Raw genomic sequence first — 18,235 nt, 5'->3', positions numbered from 1 at the left:
GTCCCCAAAGGGTAACATCGCCCTCCCTGCAGCGGTGATGAGACCCTGCCACGCACACCTCAGGGCCTGCGGTCACGCCTGTCCCGTTGGCTCCCTCATCTCCCACCCTCAACCCACTTGCACCCGGAGCTTGTTTGGGGCAGGCCTCTGGCTGCCAGCAACAGACTCTAAATACACCCTGCGTCAGCCCAGGGTCGCCTTCATAGGCTCAGGAACCTCCCATGATGGCACAGAAGCCTCTGGCAGGAGGAACTAGGGCCATCTCGCCAGTTCAATCCAGACAACCTGATGGGCCTGTGATGGGCCCCACTTAGGGCACGCACCCTTGCCTGTGTCCTGCCCCTGGGACAGTGAGATGGCACCACGGATGGGGATGGCCCTGTCCTGCCCAGGCCATGCAGACGGCTGGGGGCTGCTGAGGAGGCGGGCATAGAACTGCCCCAGGGGAGCTGCAGCCAGCCAGCTGCAATGTGCCCACCTCCAGTGTTACTCCAGCCCCAGCACTCCTCTCTTTTGCTGGTTCTTTCTCCCCCTTTCCCTGGGAATCCCCACCACACAGAATCTTTCCACCCAAGGTCCCTAAGTCAGCCTTAGGCTGGCCGCACACACCCTGCTCTCCCCAGCCACACTCACCTGTGCAGGATCCAGGGTTAACCTCAGTGGAACCTCACCATTTCCCTCTCTTGCTACCACTCTGCCCTCTGCCCCAGTGGTGACCCTGCACATGTGGATCTGCCCCCTGAGCAGGTGGGTGCGGACACTGACTTTTGGGATCAATTTCTCCAGCTCTCGCCACTCACGCCACCTGTCATCTTCGGACTGCCCCCACCGACCCGTGGGGGAAGGACATCTCCCAGAGGACGCCTCCTCTCCCCAACCATTCTGCACTCGCCTCTTTGAACTGCCCGTCCTAAATTCTGTTGTCTTCACGTCTTCTCTTTGCAGTGGTGTCCCCTTGGAGTGGCCACACTGTAGCCCCTAAGTTAGAGAAGGTGCCCTTCTGCCGCTCCCTCCCAGAGGCTGTGGAGTTAACGGAGGTGATAAAGGTGAAGGATGTGATGACCACAGGACAACGTGGATGATGGCTCGTGAAGCAGTATCCAGAAAACATAGGAAATGAAGTATGTTTACGTGATGACCACGGTACATGGAAGCTATGTACTCCTGTGGACAGGAATTGGGACAAAACATGAAAACCGTTAAGTGAAGGTGCTACGTTTGTTTGCTCCCAAAATGTATATGTTGAAACCCTAATGCCCAGTGTGATGGTGTTAGGAGGTGGGACCCTTGGAGATGCTTAAGCCTTGAGGGTGGAGACCTCCAGAATGGGATTAGTGCCCTTATAAAAGTGGTTCAGAGAGCTCCCTGCTCCTTCGGTGTGTGAGGACACACTGAGAAGGAGCTGGCTGAACAAGGAATCGGGCCCCCACCAGAACCTGACTGCTGGTGCCTTGGTCTCAGACTTCCCAGCCTCCAAAATGGTGAGTGATGAATTCCTGTTGTTTATAAGCCACCCATCAGTGGCATTTATTATAGCAACCAAAATGGACTACTACAGAGAGTTTTCTATTTTCAATGCCATTATTGTTGTTTTAATATTGTTTGTGCAAAATAAAGATCGTCTCTTGGCTCTGATCTGTAGCTGGTGGGCGTTGTTCTCTCACATATCAACACCAAGCAGCCGGCACTGGTTTATTTTCCGTTTGTTTTCTGGTTTTGTTAGTTTTTTCAGTAGAAACCCCAGGCCTGTCAGAGGATAACCCAGAAAACCAGCATTAATTCCAAACCCATAAGGGCAGGAAGAGTGGACTCAGCAGCTACAACGGGTCCCAGGTCTGCAGGGAACCAACATGGGGACACCTCAGTTACTCTGGAACCCTCTGCCGTGAGATGGATTCCAAATGGCTGGGCATCCATCACTTTCAGCATCAAAATTGTGTTGGATTTTGATAGAAAACTTCCTTTCAAAAGGGAATTTTTTTGCTTCCCACCTCTTAAGGGAAGCTAACCAAACAGTACCCTTTTCTCTGAGGGCTCAAGGTCGCCAGCATGAGCACAAATCCTCTGTAGGACCGAGACCCAGCACCACCATGACCTCAGGCCTCAGTTGATGGGGATTCACCCAAGACCTTGGGAGACGTCGGGTGCTGGGAGCCCTGGCAGGGAGCTTCCTGAATTTTTCTCTCTGTGAATCAGTATCGCAAAGTAGAGACATTTGTTGAAGCTGGGTGATGGCTATGTGGAGGTTTGTGGTATTCCCTACTTTTTACATCTTTGGAATTTTTCATAATAAAAAATTTTAATTCTTTTTCCTGTTTTGTATAGTTTTTCCTGCCTTCTAGGGAGAACTGTGGTGTCAGGCTGGTCAGATGTTACTTGCTGCTGTTTCCAGCATATTCTCCTTCAAACTTGCTTCTCCTCCTCAACCAGGAGGCGGCAACCTGGATATTCACATCTGTGAGCATCTCACAGGCTCGGCCTGAAAGAGGGACTGGCTCTTGCTGCCTGGACTTTCTTCCATCTCCCCAGGGGCGTTTCCTGGTTCGCTAGGATTCCAGCTGGGTGAGGTGTCCTTAAACTTCCTTCCTCACACTAGGAGGGAGGGATGGAGAAAAGGGAGTGAAGTCAGCAAAGTTCGAAATGTCCTAGGAAAGAATACATGTGGCTTTTTCTTTAGAACCGTGGGTGGGAAAAGGCTTTCTGGCCATGACTAAAAATCCAGATACAATGAAAGAAAACATGTTCTTAAAGAAAAGAGGAGTTGAAAAGATAAATAGCAAACTGAGGGAAAATATTTGCAACATACATCACAGATAACGGACCGATATCCCTGATGTATAAAGAACTCTTAAAACTCCCCGGGAAAAGAAGCCACAGATCTGGTGGAGCAATGAGCAAAAACATAAACAGATCATTCAGAAGAAGATAAACAGCCCTTAATCACAGGAAAAGATGTTCAGCTTTACCCATAATTAACTAAAACAATAATTAAAATGACACTAGCTACCATTTCTCATCTATCAGATTGGCAAAAAAAAAAAAAAGTGAAGGTCTTGCTAATACACACTGTAGGCGATGAGGCTGTGGGGAAACAGACATTCATGCATTGTTGGTAGGACTGCAAACTGGGGTACCCCTCTGCAGGAGACATGGCAATATCTAACAGAACTATACCTTATTCCAGGAATTTACCCCAAAGATATACACCAACTACACAAAAATACAATTATACAAAGTTATTTAATATAGGAGGCCGTTATATTTTTTGCTTTTATAATTACAAAATATTGGAAACAACCTAAATGCCACATAGGAAATGTTTTGAAGAAACATCTGTACAGTGGAGTTCCATGCAGCTGAGGAAAGAACGAGGAAGATCGTACGGACAGACACGGAGCAGGTGTCAAAGGTGTTGAGTGATAAAAGCAAAGTGCAAAGCAGTGTACGTAGTATGCTAACTTCTGTGTAAGAAATAAAAGGAAATACAAAAAATACCTATCCTTATTTTTGCAAAAAGAAACCAAAATAAGGCAGAAACAAATGAAATCAGTTTCCTAAAGTGCGCTTGGGCTGTGGGGGTGGGATCAGGAAGGATCCAGGCTTCTCTGAGGATACCATATCCTTCTGGCATAGTTTGTGACTTTTGGAATCAAGTTAAGTTTTTTACATATTCAAAAAATTAAATTAAGTCAATAAAGAAGGAAGGAAACAACTTAAAATTGTATGCAAACAAAGGAATTGCCAGGCCATTGAGGCCTATTCCAGAGCTGGCCCCGCATCACTTCTGCCATATTCTATTCAGACAAATGAATCCAGCTGCACATCATACTGCTGACATAACAGTGGCAGATCGTATTTCCCAGAGATGACTGTGACCTTCTCCCTCACCCCACAAACCCTTCTGTGATGGACCTTGACATGGCCCCTATCAAGAGGTGGCATCTATCTGTCCACCCCCTTCAACAGGCGAGGTTCCTGTGATTATTTGGATGAACAGACTATGGCAGAAGTGATGCTGGGCCAGCTCTGGAACAGGCCTTAATTGGCCTGGCAGCCTCCACTTCCTCTCTCAGAGCCCCGAGACTCCATATAAGAAATCTAGCCTCCTGTGCTGGAGAATCAGGCCATGAGGAGGGGCCCTGAGGGACCAGATGTGTGAGTGATGAGGCTGTCTTGGACATCCAGCCCAGGTGGAACCTAGCCTCAGCCCCTATCTGGCAGAAGGGCTACCAGATAGGGACTAGTTCCCTATGTAGCTGAAAATTCACCTGGCAGCCTCCACTTTCTCCCTCTTAGAGGGCTGAGCTGCTATGTGAGAGAGGCCGGTAGAGAGTACGTGCCTGTGTTCACCTGAATCACTGAAGCCACCTTGGACAGACAGCCCTGTTGAGTCTTTGGATGATGCCACCCTCAACCTCTAATTGACCACCTGCAGCAGAAACCTCAAGCCAGAATCACACAGCTGAATACCTGCAATTCACAGAACTGCCAGGGACAATAATAAAAAAATTGTAAAGCCTCTAAGCTTTGGGTGGTCTGTTATATGGCTGCAGATAATCAGAACAATAACCAGAAGGGGAAAATAACCAGAAGGGGAAAAAAAGAACTTATTTAAGTAACTTTTGAGGGTAACCTCAGTCTAAAGAGAAAAAGATATTTTTGCTGGGTATAAATCTTGAACAATACTCAGCACATGTATTGTTGAAACTGTTTCGTATGTATTCTATATTTGTGTAAATGAGTAATTATACTGAAATCGTGGGGAAAGGCAGGAACAAATGTGGAACAGTAGAAGGCAAAGAAGAGCTCTGTGGTGTTGGACTTACACGGAAGTGTCAGAGTGAGATCATTATTTTATTTTGTTTTTATTTTTTTAACATCTTTATTGGAGTATAATTGTTTTACAGTGGTGTGCTAGTTTCTGCTTTATAACAAAGTGAATCAGCTATACATATACATATATTCCCATATCTCCTCCCTCTTACATCTCCCTCCCACCCTCCCTATCCCACCCTGCTAGGTGGTCAAATCACTGAGCTGATCTCCCTGTTCTATACGGCTGCTTCCCACTAGCTATCTATTTTACGTTTGGTAGTGTATATATGTCCATGCCACTGTCTCACTTCTTCCCAGCTTACCCTTTCCCATCCCCGTGTCCTCAAGTCCATTCTCTACGTCTGCATCTTTATTCCTGTCCTGCCCCTAGGTTCTCCAGAACCTTTTTTTTTTTTTTTTTTTAGATTCCATATGTATGTGTTAGCATACGGTATTTCTCTTTCTCTTTCTGACTTACTTCACTCTGTATGACAGACTCTAGGTCCATCCACCTCCCTGCAAATAACTCAGTGTTGTTTCTTTTTATGTCTGAGTAATATTCCATTGTATATATGTGCCACATCTTCTTTATCCATTCATCTGTTGATGGACACTTAGGTTGCTTCCATGTCCTGGCTTTTGTAAATAGAGCTGCAATGAACATTGTGGTACATGACTCTTTTTGAATTATGGTTTTCTCTGGGTATATGCTCAGTAGTGGGATTGCTGGGTCATATGGTAGCTTTATTTTTAGTTTTTTAAGGAACCTCCATACTGTTCTCCATAGTGACAGTATCAATTTACATTCCCACCAACAGTGCAAGAGGTTTCCCTTATCTCCATGCCCTCTCCAGCATTTATTGTTTGTAGATATTTTTGATGATGGCCATTCCAACTGGTGTGAGGTGATACCTCATTGTAGTTATGATTTGCATTTCTCTAATGATTAGTGATGTTGAGCATTCTTTCATGTGTTTGTTGGCAATCTGTATATCTCCTGTGGAGAAATGTCTATTTAGGTCTTCTGCCCATTTTTGGATTGGGTTGGTTTTTTTTCTTTTGACTTTGAGCTGCATGAGCTGCTTGTAAATTTTGGAGATTAATCCTTTGTCGGTTGCTTCATTTACAAATATTTTCTCCCATTCTGAGGGTTGTCTTTTCGTCTTGTGTATGTTTTCCTTTGCTGTGCAAAAGCTTTTAAGTTTCATTAGGTCCCATTTGTTTACTTTTGTTTTTATTTCCATTTCTTTAGGAGGTGGATCAGAAAAGGATCCTGCTGTGATTTATGTCATAGAGTGTTCTGCCTATATTTTCCTCTAAGAGTTTTATAGAATCTGGCCTTACAAGTAGGTCTTTAATCCATTTTGAGTTTATTCTTGTGCATGGTGTTAGGGAGTGTTCTAATTTCATTCTTTTACGTGTAGCTGGCCAGTTTTCCCAGCACCACTTATTGAAGAGGCTGTGTTTTCTCCATTGTATATTCTGGCCTCCTTTATCAAAGATAAGGTGACCATATGTGCGTGGGTTTATCTCTGGGCTTTCTATCCTATTCCATTGATGTATATTTCTGTTTTTGTGCCAGTACCACATTGTCTTGATTACTGTAGCTTTGTAGTATAGTCTGAAGTTAGGGAACCTGATTCCTCCAGCTTCATTTCTCTTTCTCAAGATTGCTTTGGCTATTCGGGTCTTTTGTGTTTCCATACAATTTGTGAAATTTTTTGTTCTAGTTCTGTGAAAAATGCCATTGGTAGTTTGATAGGGATTGCAATGAATCTGTAGATTGCTTTGGGTAGTATAGTCATTTTCACAATGTTGATTCTTCCAATCCAAAAACATGGTATTTCTCTCCATCTGTTTGTGTCATCTTTAATTTCTTTCATCAGTGTCTTATAATTTTCTGCATACAGGTCTTTTGTCTCCTTCGGTAGGTTTATCCCTAGGTATTTTATTATTTTGTTGCAATGGTAAATGAGAGTGTTTCCTTAATTTCTCTTTCAGATTTTTCATCATTAGTGTATAGGAATGCAAGAAATTTCTGTGCATTAATTTTGTATCCTGCTACTTTACCAAATTCATTGATTAGTTCTAATAGTTTTCTGGTAGCATCTTTAGGATTCTCTGTGTATAGTATCATGTCATCTGAAAACAGTGACAGCTTTACTTCTACTTTTCTGATTTGGATTCCTTTTATTTCTTTTTCTTCTCTGATTGCTGTGGCTAAAACTTCCAAAACTATGTTGAATAATAATGGTGAGAGTGGACAGCCTTGTCTTAATCCTGATCTTAGAGGTAATGGTTTCAGTTTTTCACCATTGAGAACGATGTTGGTTGTGGGTTTGTCATACGTGGCCTTTATTATGTTGAGGTAAGTTCCCTCTATGCCTACTTTCTGGAGAGTTTTTATCATAAATGGGTGTTGAATTTTGTCAAAAACTTTTCTGCATCTATTGAGATGATCATATGGTTTTTCTCCTTTAATTTGTTAATATGGTTTATCATATTGATTGATTTGTATATATTGAAGAATCCTTGCATTCCTGGGATAAACCCCACTTGATCATGGTGTATGATCCTTTTAATGTGCTGTTGGATTCTGTTTGCTAGTATTTTGTTGAGGATTTTTGCATCTATGTTCATCAGTGATATTGGCCTGGAGTTTTCTTTCTTTGTGACATCTTTGTCTGATTTTGGTATCAGGGTGATGGTGGCCTCATAGAATAATTTCGGGAGTGTTCCTCCCTCTGCTATATTGTGGAAGAGTTTGAGAAGGATAGGTGTTAGCTCTTCTCTAAATGTTTGATAGAATTCGCCTGTGAAGCCATCTGGTCCTGGGCTTTTGTTTGTTGGAAGATTTTTAATCACAGTGTCAATTTCAGTGCTTGTGATAGGTCTGTTTATATTTTCTAGTTCTTCCTGGTTCAGTCTTGGAAGGTTGTGCTTTTCTAAGAATGTGTCCATTTCTTCCAGGTTGTCCATTTTATTGGCATATAGTTGCTTGTAGTAATCTCTCATGATCTTTTGTATTTCTGCAGTGTCAGTTGTTACTTCTCCTTTTTCATTTCTAATTCTGTTGATTTGAGTCTTCTCCCTTTTTTTCTTGATGAGTCTGGCTAATGGTTTATCAATTTTGTTTATCTTCTCAAAGAACCAGCTTTTAGTTTTATTGATCTTTGCTGTTGTTTCCTTCATTTCTTTTTCATTTATTTCTGATCTGATTTTTATGATTTCTTTCCTTCTGCTAACTTTGGGGGTTTTTTGTTCTTCTTTCTCTAATTGCTTTAGGTGTAAATTTAGGTTGTTTATTTGAGATGTTTCTTGAGGTAGGATTGTATTGCTATAAACTTCCCTCTTAGAACTGCTTTTGCTGAATCCCATAGGTTTTGCTTCATTGTGTTTTCACTGTCATTTGTTTCTAGGTATTTTTTGATTTCCTCTTTGATTTCTTCAGTGGAGATCATGATTTTAAAGTGTCTGTGTGTGTTTCCTTTTTCGTATCGGTGTCTTGGCTCTGTACACTGCAAAGGCCTAGAAACAGTGACTCCCAACAGCAGTAAGCACACTAGCACTCAGACTTTGTCCCTAACTGCCATCCATTCGCCAATGAAATCAACGAGGTTTCCCTGGGGAAAAGTTTGATTCCAGGACTGAAGCAAACCAGATGAGCCTAGAAAGTCTTGTTCTGCCAGCAGGTTAAAATGGGCTCAAAATATGATGAAAGTGGAGTAGAAGGAAGGGGCTCTCACTGCTTGAATCTAAGACACTTTGAGCATGAAGATGAATATTGACAGCAAAGCACTATAATGCATTACGTTTTTAAAGAGAGTGAGAGAGAGAGAGAGACCAAGTTTCCATATTAATTTTAGAAAGCAAACCAACGAGAAGGGAAATTTCCTCTCTACAGTAGAATATCAACGAATAAATGTGGAAGGAATGGAAAGAATTAGGAAATCATAGTTTTGCAATCAATATAGTAGTGAATGATTCATGCAAGAGTCATCAGTGGATGCTAAGACCACTGAATCAAAGAATATTAGGAAATAGTTTATTTCCGTCATTTCAATGTACCCCCCACAGGCTATGAACTACTAAGGGGAAAATGTCTTTTCATAGTGGGGAAATCTGGAAATGCCCTCTGACCAGGTGATTGAGGTCCATCATTAACCATGGGACAAGGTGAGTTCACGTGTGTCCTGAAGTGATGCACTGAGGACACACCAATCGTGTTGCTTCTTTGCCAAAAACGCTAAACACACATCGAATCATAAAGAAACCATCAGACAAACCCAAGTGGAAGGACATTCTACAAAATGGCTGACCTATACTCTTCAAAAATGTCAATGATAGAAAACAAAGGACGTGTGTTCACAGTAGCATTATTCACAAGAGCCAGAAGGTGGAAGCCCCCCAGGTGGGCCCAGCCAACTCTTTGCCACCCGTGGGAGGCTGATGGATGCTGACAGCTTTAGAGGGACACCTGCAGATCTCAGCTCCTTCTGTCGCTGATGAGCACCCTGTGTGTCTGTTTAGAGCTTCACATCCTTCAACTTATGGCACCCTCACAGCCCCCAGGGAGGAACGCGAACAGTGAGGCTGAATTCCAAGGTTGAGACATCTACCCAGTGAGTGATGGGGCTGGCTCTGCAATCAGTCTCTGAAACCCCCAAACCTCCTCCACCCCATTCCTCCAGGTTGGAGATCAGAGCTGGCGTCTGAGCAGAGACCCAGGGCCCCAGGCTGCCCTCCCCATCTCCCTGCAGCTTGGCAGGAAGGCAGGGAGGCAGCCTGGAGTGGCGAGTGTGTTCCCGGTGCTTCCAGAGACTGCTTCCTCCTAGGCCTGGCCGATGTCAGCCCTCCAAAGATTGCCTGGTGGCTTGAATGTTGCTGAGGGCATCTGTGGGGTCTGCTCCCAGGGGTCCCGCACATCCCTACACAGGGGAAGTTGAGTGACCTGGGTTCCCTGGGAGCAGGACATGCCCCTGGGTTTCTTTTCCTAAAAACACCGTAATAAGGAAGAACAAATCTGACTCCATGTTGGATCTGTTTCTTTTACTTTAACCTTTGTGCTCTGTTGCCTGGGCTTAGTCATGCTGGCTCTGCAACTTTTGTACAAGAATGTTGCCTAGAGCCTGAAATATACAGGATAGCCTATTCTCAAGGTTCTGACCCTTAAAGTATAACACTTTCCATTCATATAGAGATACGAAGTTGCAGAACTGAGAAAAACATTTGTCTTGTTAGAGGTTTACAGGTACACCAGAGACCTGACCTACCTGGGCAGCTGCAAGACCAAGGGATTCCGACACCAAGAGGTCTGCAACAACCAGCCACATCTCCTCCCCTTCTCGTATAAAAGAATCTGAATTCTAACTTGGGTAAGATGGTTCTTTGGGACACTAGCCCACCATCTTCTTGGTCTGCTGGCTTTCCAGATAAAGTCGCTATTCCTTGTCCCAACAACTCATCTCACGATTTATTGGCCTGTTGTGCGGCGAGCAGCAAGAGCTTGGAGTCGGTAACAACACCACACTGGGAAAGCTGTCACTTGTCGTTTGTCCCCTGCTCTGTGGTCCCTGGTCTCCCCAAGGTCAGAGAGCTACAGCCTGCACCCCTCCCCGCCATGTCCCCTGTTTGTCACCTCTGGAGGCTCGGCACGGGCTGTTTGCAGGCTCCTCACCCGCTCCGGGTGCTCTGCTTCAACAGGCTTTCATCAGTGGTCCAGCGAGAGCTTCTTCCTGGGGTGCTGGGCTGAATTCCTTTTAAGGACAAAATGGGGGAAATGTGGTATAAGAATAGAAGATGGCAAAGTACTGGTGCCCAGAGGCTTCCTGGCTGCCTTGTAAAAACCATGCCAGCCTCTTGGCAGACTCGCCAGGGCCCGGAGGCTCGACGTTCTACCACATTTAATAGTAAGAATTTCTGAACTCACAGATCATCCGTGGCTTGATTTCCAAAGCTAGCTGTTTCGGTCAACGTGCACAGAAAGGAGATTTCATAACATTCCTATTGCTTTGGAAAGGGCCCACTTGACCGTTCTACAGCCTAAAATTAACACTCGGAGAGCTCAAAAGCTCTGTTACTTTTTTCTTCTCCAACCCTGAAGCTTTGGTGGGCTTTTCTACCAAGGCCCCGTGCTTAGACCTGGAGCCCCGTGCGGCTGGAGTTCCCGGAGGACCCTGCAGGAAAGCACTTCTCTCATCTACACCCAGTGCCTTTGGAATTCTCTAGTAACACCAAAGAGATTAACACTGTCAGTCCCATCCTGGACCCAAAACTGCTGCCCTTGGCTACAGAACAACAAAGTGAGAGTAATTAATGGAGGGCCAGAGACTTAGGAAAACAAGCACTGGTTAAATGAAGGCGAAGAGGACCCTTCCTGAGGGCCACGGTACCTCCTCCTCCCAGGATGGCCTGTGACTGTTCCTGACACCCGGCTGCAAAGGCACAGGAAGGGGTTCACCGTGCCTTTAAGCCAAAGGCTGGAAGCATTTGTGAACTTCGAGCAATTAAATACCAAAAGCTTGGGCTTCCCTGGTGGTGCAGTGGTTGAGAGTCCACCTGCCGATGCAGGGGACATGGGTTCGTGCCCGGTCCGGGAAGATCCCACATGCCGCGGAGCGGCTGGGCCCGTGAGCCGTGGCCGCTGAGCCTGCGCGTCCGGAGCCTGTGCTCCGCAACGGGAGAGGCCACAACAGTGAGAGGCCCGCATACCGCAAAACAAACAAACAAACAAAAAAGGCAAAACCTCCCATGAAGGCAGGAGCCCTGGAAGGGGGGCCAGTTCAGTCAAAGTTAAGGGAGGAGGTGGGCGGAGCCAGCCCCTCTGCGTTCGGGGGAGTCACCTGCTTTAACTTCACCAGAGCTGGACGCGCTGAAGGCTTCGGGAGATGGGGGAAAGGGCCGGCGGTGGGGGGGCCCTGGCAGCACGTCCCCACGAAAGAGCAGCCCCTGTGTGCGTGTGCATGCACCCCACCAAAGCAGCCAAGGCGTGGCTTTATGTTTTTGAAACAGGTATTTAAAAATATTAGATTATTTAAGTGCTGTATATCTTCTAAATGTAGCCATTGTCCAAGTGTGAGGAGGAGAAGAATCTGGCTGTGGGTTCTGAGAAGTGGAGGCCGAGAGGGAGGAAGGCCCCAGAAGAGAGAAATCATGTGACTGTGTGACAGTGGAGCTGGGAAGTGGTGGTCTTGGCTGGCTCTGAGGCCACCCAGCTTCCCGATCCCCAAATTAGCTCCATCCCCCCTGTGTCTTCACGATGCTTGCGCACATGGGGCTCCTCAAGCCGGTGGGGAAGGTGTTCCCATTACAAGAAGAAAATGAAGTTGGGAGATTAAATCCTGATCAAGGTCACAGGCTAAAAGCTGGAGGAGCCAGAATAAAAGTCAAGTCCGGCGACTCCAGGCCCTGGGCTCCTGCACTGGCACCAGGCTTCCAGAAACCCTGACCTTCTGCTGTGAGGCCATGAAAAGGGGAGTAACTTTTGAAGTTCTCTACCCGCCAGCAGCCCCACCCTGAGCCCCCAGGGGATGCATTAAGTGTGATGCTGAGATCCTGAAGGGACCGGGCTTGCTGTTTGCAACCATCGTTCCTGTCTGGGAACAAAGACGAGCCCCAGTTACCAAGATAACGAGACTCCATGCCGTGCTGGAGGCACACAGGCGGTTGGAGAAGAGACAGGGCTCCAGGTCAGGGGAGACCTCTCAGAGGACCGACGGTCACCTAGGACACGCTTGCTTGTCACTCGCTGGGGGTCTCCCGGGTCAGGCCCTGGCCGCCACAGACTGCCCTTCTCCCCGGCCTGCAGTCTCCACACATGGCCTCTGTCTGTGTTTTGCCTCTGCTGTGTTCAGCTTCTGATGGGTATCTTGAGGTCTTACTCCCTCATGAAGGTCTGATGGCCTCTGTTGTGACCCACTATGTGATGTCCTTTCGAGCAGAGCTCTCAGGCCAGGCCAGGCCAGTGGTCATGCTGGTCCAGGTGGCCGTAACTGGTGTGATTCTGTCATGGGGCCAACACCCTCAGGAGGAAGATTTGGGCCCGGTGGGCCCCAGAAGGAAATAGAGTGGGTGCTCGGACTTCCTCTGAGGGTGACCTTCAGAGGTCAGCGGGAGGAACAAGAAGGGGGGCAAACCTCCCAAAGTGCCAGGCCCCATGGGTTGAAAGAGCACGTTGGTGCACGAATGCTGGTTCTTAGGTGCGTGTTCAGTCTTCGGACTGGCCAGGCTCCCTTTCCGCGTGGTGGTCCTGGTTGCCACTGTGGGGTGAGCCGTCGCTGTTCACAATCCTTTGCTTCTCCTCTCCAAGGTGAGTTAGAGGGTCCCGCCTGCTGACCTCAGGAGCCCTGGTGACCTGCTCCGGCCAGTGACATGTGGGCGGTGACATCGGACCCTCCTGGGCAGCAGTGCTCAGAGTCAGCCTGTGGTTCTGGGTGTCTCTGTCCAGCAACGGCACAGGTAGAGGCCACTCTGACTCCCTGGGTCCTGGTCCCAGGGCCAGGATAACAGGCAGCAGGCTGCCACCTGCCAAAGCAGGCACGGAGGCTGGCTGAGAGTCAAGCCTTGGGGTCCCAGCATGACTTGGCCCATCCTGTCCGAGGGCCTGCGAAGATCTTGCCTTAAATTGAACTGTCTTATTACCGATCCATCAGTTTTCTTTTATTTGTGTTTGCTTTATATCCTCTTGTCATTCATTTTTTTGACCTGTCTCTGTCATTTGTTTTATGTGTATCTTTGTAAGAGGCATTTAGCCGAATTTGGGGGAGAGAGATTTAGCCCTATAGTCTCCAGCCTTTATACATGAATTTAATCCCTTTTATTTACTGTGAATACCAAATTAATAGAATTATTTCTCCCATTTTATGTGATATTTCATGTACTGTGAATTTCCTTTGCTTTCTTTGATTTTTTCTGCCTCTTCCAGGCGTCAGGATGTCTTTTGAATCCTTCTTTTCTTCTCTGCAGTGGTGTGGAGGCTATAGGTTTTTTTTCCAGCCTTGTACTGGCTACCGTTTATTTTCAGTCTACATTCCTAACTCTAACTTTTTTCTAGTGAAGTCTAAAGTATTTACATCTTTCTGAACAAGGAAAGAGATTTGATATCTTTTACTGTATCTTTGTCATTATGATTGTTTACAAATGCAAAATATATTGAATAGTAGTCTTACAATGAACAGTTCATTTTTTCAAATTGATGAATTTATTTATTCTTGGCTATGTCGGGTCTTTGTTGCTGCGTGTGGGCTTTCTCTAGTTGCGGCGAGCGGGGGCTACACTTCATTGCAGTGTGTGGGCTTCTCATTGCGGTGGCTTCTGTTGTTACAGAGCATGGGCTCTAGGTGAGTGGACTTCAGTAGTTTTGGTGCACGGGCTCAGTAGTTGTGGCACATGGGCTTAGTTGCTCTACAGCATGTGGGATCTTCCCAGACCAGGGCTCCAACCCCTGTCACCTGCATTGGCAGGCAGATTCTCAACCAGTGCACCACCAGGGAAGTCCCAACAGTTCATTTTCTGGTTGTACCCTGCAATGTACAGCAGAGATAGATGAAGGTCCATTTTATTCTCCTGCTCGATTCTCAGAGGGGGGTGGAGTCTGAGGACTTGCATGTCTTTTCAGTCTTGGCTCATTCTTGGTGTCTGTTCAAATATGACCTCTCCTCTCTTCCTCCTGCTCTCCCCTCCCTGAGCTCCTCTCCTCTGGCCAGAACTGCCCAGCCACGCCCGCATGGCTCTGAGCTGCTCTTTCATGTTGGGTGACCTCTGAACCTCTCTTTCTCTGAGATGCATTCTTGGTGAATCCCTTGCATCTGTCTTCCAGTTCACCTACTATCTCTCTGACTGTGTTTAACTGGGTTTTATTCCATCTACTGGCTTCTTGTCTATTTTGGTGACCATCTTTCCCATTTCCACGTTTCTAGGTAGATCTTTTCCACTTCTATCCGTTCAGATCTTTTTTTTTGTTTCTGCCAATTTTTTTGTTTATAGCTTATTGCCCTTCGTACGTAGGCTGTTGCTTTTCGAGATGTTAACAATTTACCTTGAGATTGCTCTAATGTTTTCATTTGATAGGGGATGAGTTTGTGGATTTTACTTGGCTACTTGGGGGTGGGGTGTGCTAGTTATTTCAACAGATTTGTGCATATGGGTTTCCAGATGCATCTTGAGTAGAAGGAGGTTTCCTCTCTCCTTCTCTGCCTCTCACTCCCCCACCTCTGTCTACATATCTCCTTCTCTCTCCACCCTTCCTCCTTCTTTCCCTATCTATGCCTCACCCCACCCACACTCAATCCTGTCTGCCTAGAGGTTCTACAGGTTTCCGCCCAGCCTCCAGGGACACCCTCCCTGACACAGGTCTCACATCACTGGCTCTGGGCTCTCATCCACCTGAGCACTGAGTATATCACAGGCGCAGGTGGTCTCCACCCACGTTCTCTATATGAAGCTGCTTCCTGACCTTGGGTCCTCACCTCTATAGAAAGTAGTCAACTGGAACTTTCTTTCCGCTTCCTCTTATGGGTGGCGGGGCTCTGAGCAGTGGGCCAGCCTCTGTCTTCCCACCGTCCCCCTGCCCAGGTGGGGCTCTTTCAGTCACTGTTACTATCTCTGCTGATTCTGAACCTGAAGCCCAGCGCACACCCAGCCTACACCCCACTCACTGCTTTATGCCTTCTATTTCTGTCTCTGAGATGTTTGTCTTGTTTTATAGTGTGGCTGTGACTTTTAAAACTATGTTTTATCTATGGTTGCTATGGATTTGGAGCAGAGAAGAGGCCTCAAAACACCAACTTACAATGTCATGTTGTCCAGAAATCCGGGAGGTTTATTTCTTTATCTTCTTATGTCAACTTAAGCCCAACTTTGAGCCCCACCCTATGGGGCTGGAAGAAAATGCAACCCCTCCCCTCCCCTCCCAGGGTCACTCCAGAGTCATAAGGCTTGCATGGTGCCCAGAAGAGCACGGAGAGCCTTTAGTGATTGTCCACTGTGGAGACCCCTCACTAACATCCTTCTTCTGCCCTCGGGTTAGCAGCTGTTTCTGTGCCGTGCTTTGTGCTCAGGAATCCTCACCAAAACCCACAGTGCCTGGGTTTAGCCTCCCTGGGGGCACAGCCTGGCCGGCCCGGCCCCTTCCTGGACTCTTCTCCTGGGCTCTGCTCAGATCCTGGGCCCTCAAGACTGCCAATGTCTCTCCTCTTCCAAATCTCAGGGAATCGCTCTTTCTCCCTCCCACTCAGCCTTTGGGATTAGGGTTTCATGAAATGGGTTTAGGTTTTTATAAAAGACAGAAAGAGCCTTTGGCTTCAAGCTGCTTTGGCTTTCTGCCTGGAAAAAAAAAAATCCCTGGGGCAAAAAAATTACAAAGAGCTGAGTGATATGCTTGAAATAGGATGAAGATGAGAAATACAGAAAGCAAATAAGGATTAATATCCCCCCCAAAAATATGGTGTGTCTATGAATTTTACGGCTCATTGAAGCTTATGTCTGTAAGAGATGAATGTCCTACAAGAGCTGGTGATGAATGAATGAGCTGTCTTTCTGAGAATTGACAACTCTTGGGGAAAGGTCTGACAGGCACCCAGTCGGGGAAGCTCAGGAATGTGTAGGGCTGCAGCCCGCCCGGCTGAGCTGGATCTGAAGGCATCACCTCGTTGCAACCTCACTTATTAATGCCTCCTCACAGCAATGACGAAATGACCAACAAAATGACAAAATGGTGATGGACTTTCTAAAAAATTCTGTTTAGTAAGTGGGGGAGTTCCTTTATACGGTTTAGAATGCTTGTCTTCAAAACAGTATTTTTTTTAGAAGTTTGTCTCTGAAAAAGGTAAGCTTCAGTCATCTGAGAAATTCTTGGAAATACCAGCAATGCAGGTGTCACTGCATCTGTCCTGTGGCCTCATAGCATTGCTGTACATTCCCCTCACTAACTCGCTGGGGACACCCTGGCAAACCCCTTCCTTTCATACTTCACTGGATTCATCTGTAAGGTACAGAGGTGTAGTGGGGTGAACAGAGTCACCTCCAAGAGCTGTGTCCACCCGCAACATCAGAATGTGACCTCAGTTGGAATAAGGGCCTTTGTAGATATAATTAAGGTAAGGATCGCAAGATGAAATCCTCCTGGTTTCAGGTGGGCCCTAAATCCAATGATGAGAGTCCTCAGAAGAGAAGAGAGGAGCAAGGACACAAAGGAACAGGGAGAAGACCATGTGAAGAGCTGGAGCGACACCCTACAAGCCGAAGGATCCCCCTGAATTTCCAGCAGCTTCTGTGAGCTGGAGAGAGGCCCGGAGTGGCTTATCCCCAGAGCCTCCAGAGGGAACCAACCCTGCCATGACCATAATTTTGGACTTCCCGCCTCCAGAACTGTGGGAGCATCAATTTCTACGGCGGCCCTAGAAAACTAAGACTGGAGGTTGAACTAGTCTTAAAGGGTCCTCTCGGATCCTCAGTTTGTAAGTAGGAAATGGGGTCGTACTTGGGGAACACCTCTGAGGGACCTTGCACAAAGCTTGCTGCTATCATCAGCTCATCTTATCTTGGTTCTTTTTATTTAGCTCTCCATGTGACTTTATTTTTTATTTTATATTGGACTATAGTTGATTCATAGTGTTGTGTTAATTTCAAGTGTACAGCAAAGTGATTCCGTTATACACGTATCTATTCTTTTTCAAATTCTTTTCCCATTTAGGTGTTACAGAATATTGAGCAGAGTTCCCTGTGCTACACAGTAGGTCCTTGTTGATTATCTATTTTAAATACAGTAGTGTGTGTATATCAATCCCAAACTCCCAATATATCCCTCCCCCCAACCTTTCCCCTTTGGTAACCATAAATTTGTTTTCTAAGTCTGTGAGTCTGTTTCGATTTTGTAAACAAGTTCATTTGTACCATTTTTTAAAATATTCCACACATAAGCGGTATATGATATTTGTCTTTCTCTGTCTGACTTACTTCACTTAGTGTGATAATCTCCAGGTCCATCCATGTTGCTGCAAATGGCATTATTCCATTCCTTTTTAATGGCTGAGTAATATTCCATTGTGTATATACACCACATTTTCTTTATCCATTAGGTTGCTTCCATGTTTTGGCTATTATAAACAGTGCTGCTATGAACATTGGGGTGCATGTATCTTTTCAAATTAGAGTTTTTGTCTTTTCCTGATATATGCCCAGTAGTGGGATTGCTGGATCATATGGTAATTCTACGTTTAGTTTTTTAAGGAACCTCCATACTGTTCTCCATAGTGGCTGTACCAGTTTACATTCTCATCAACAGTGCAGGAGGCTTCCCTTTTCTCCACACCCTCTCCAGCATTTACTGTTTGTAGACTTTCTGATGACGGCCATCTGACTGGTGTGAGGTGATACCTCATTGTGGTTTTGATTTGCAGTTCTCTAATAATTAGTGGTGCTG

The sequence above is a fragment of the Phocoena sinus genome, chromosome 7 (genome assembly GCF_008692025.1).
Source record: "Phocoena sinus isolate mPhoSin1 chromosome 7, mPhoSin1.pri, whole genome shotgun sequence".
Lineage (NCBI taxonomy): Eukaryota > Metazoa > Chordata > Mammalia > Artiodactyla > Phocoenidae > Phocoena > Phocoena sinus.
Note: the sequence above shows the minus strand (reverse complement) of the source record.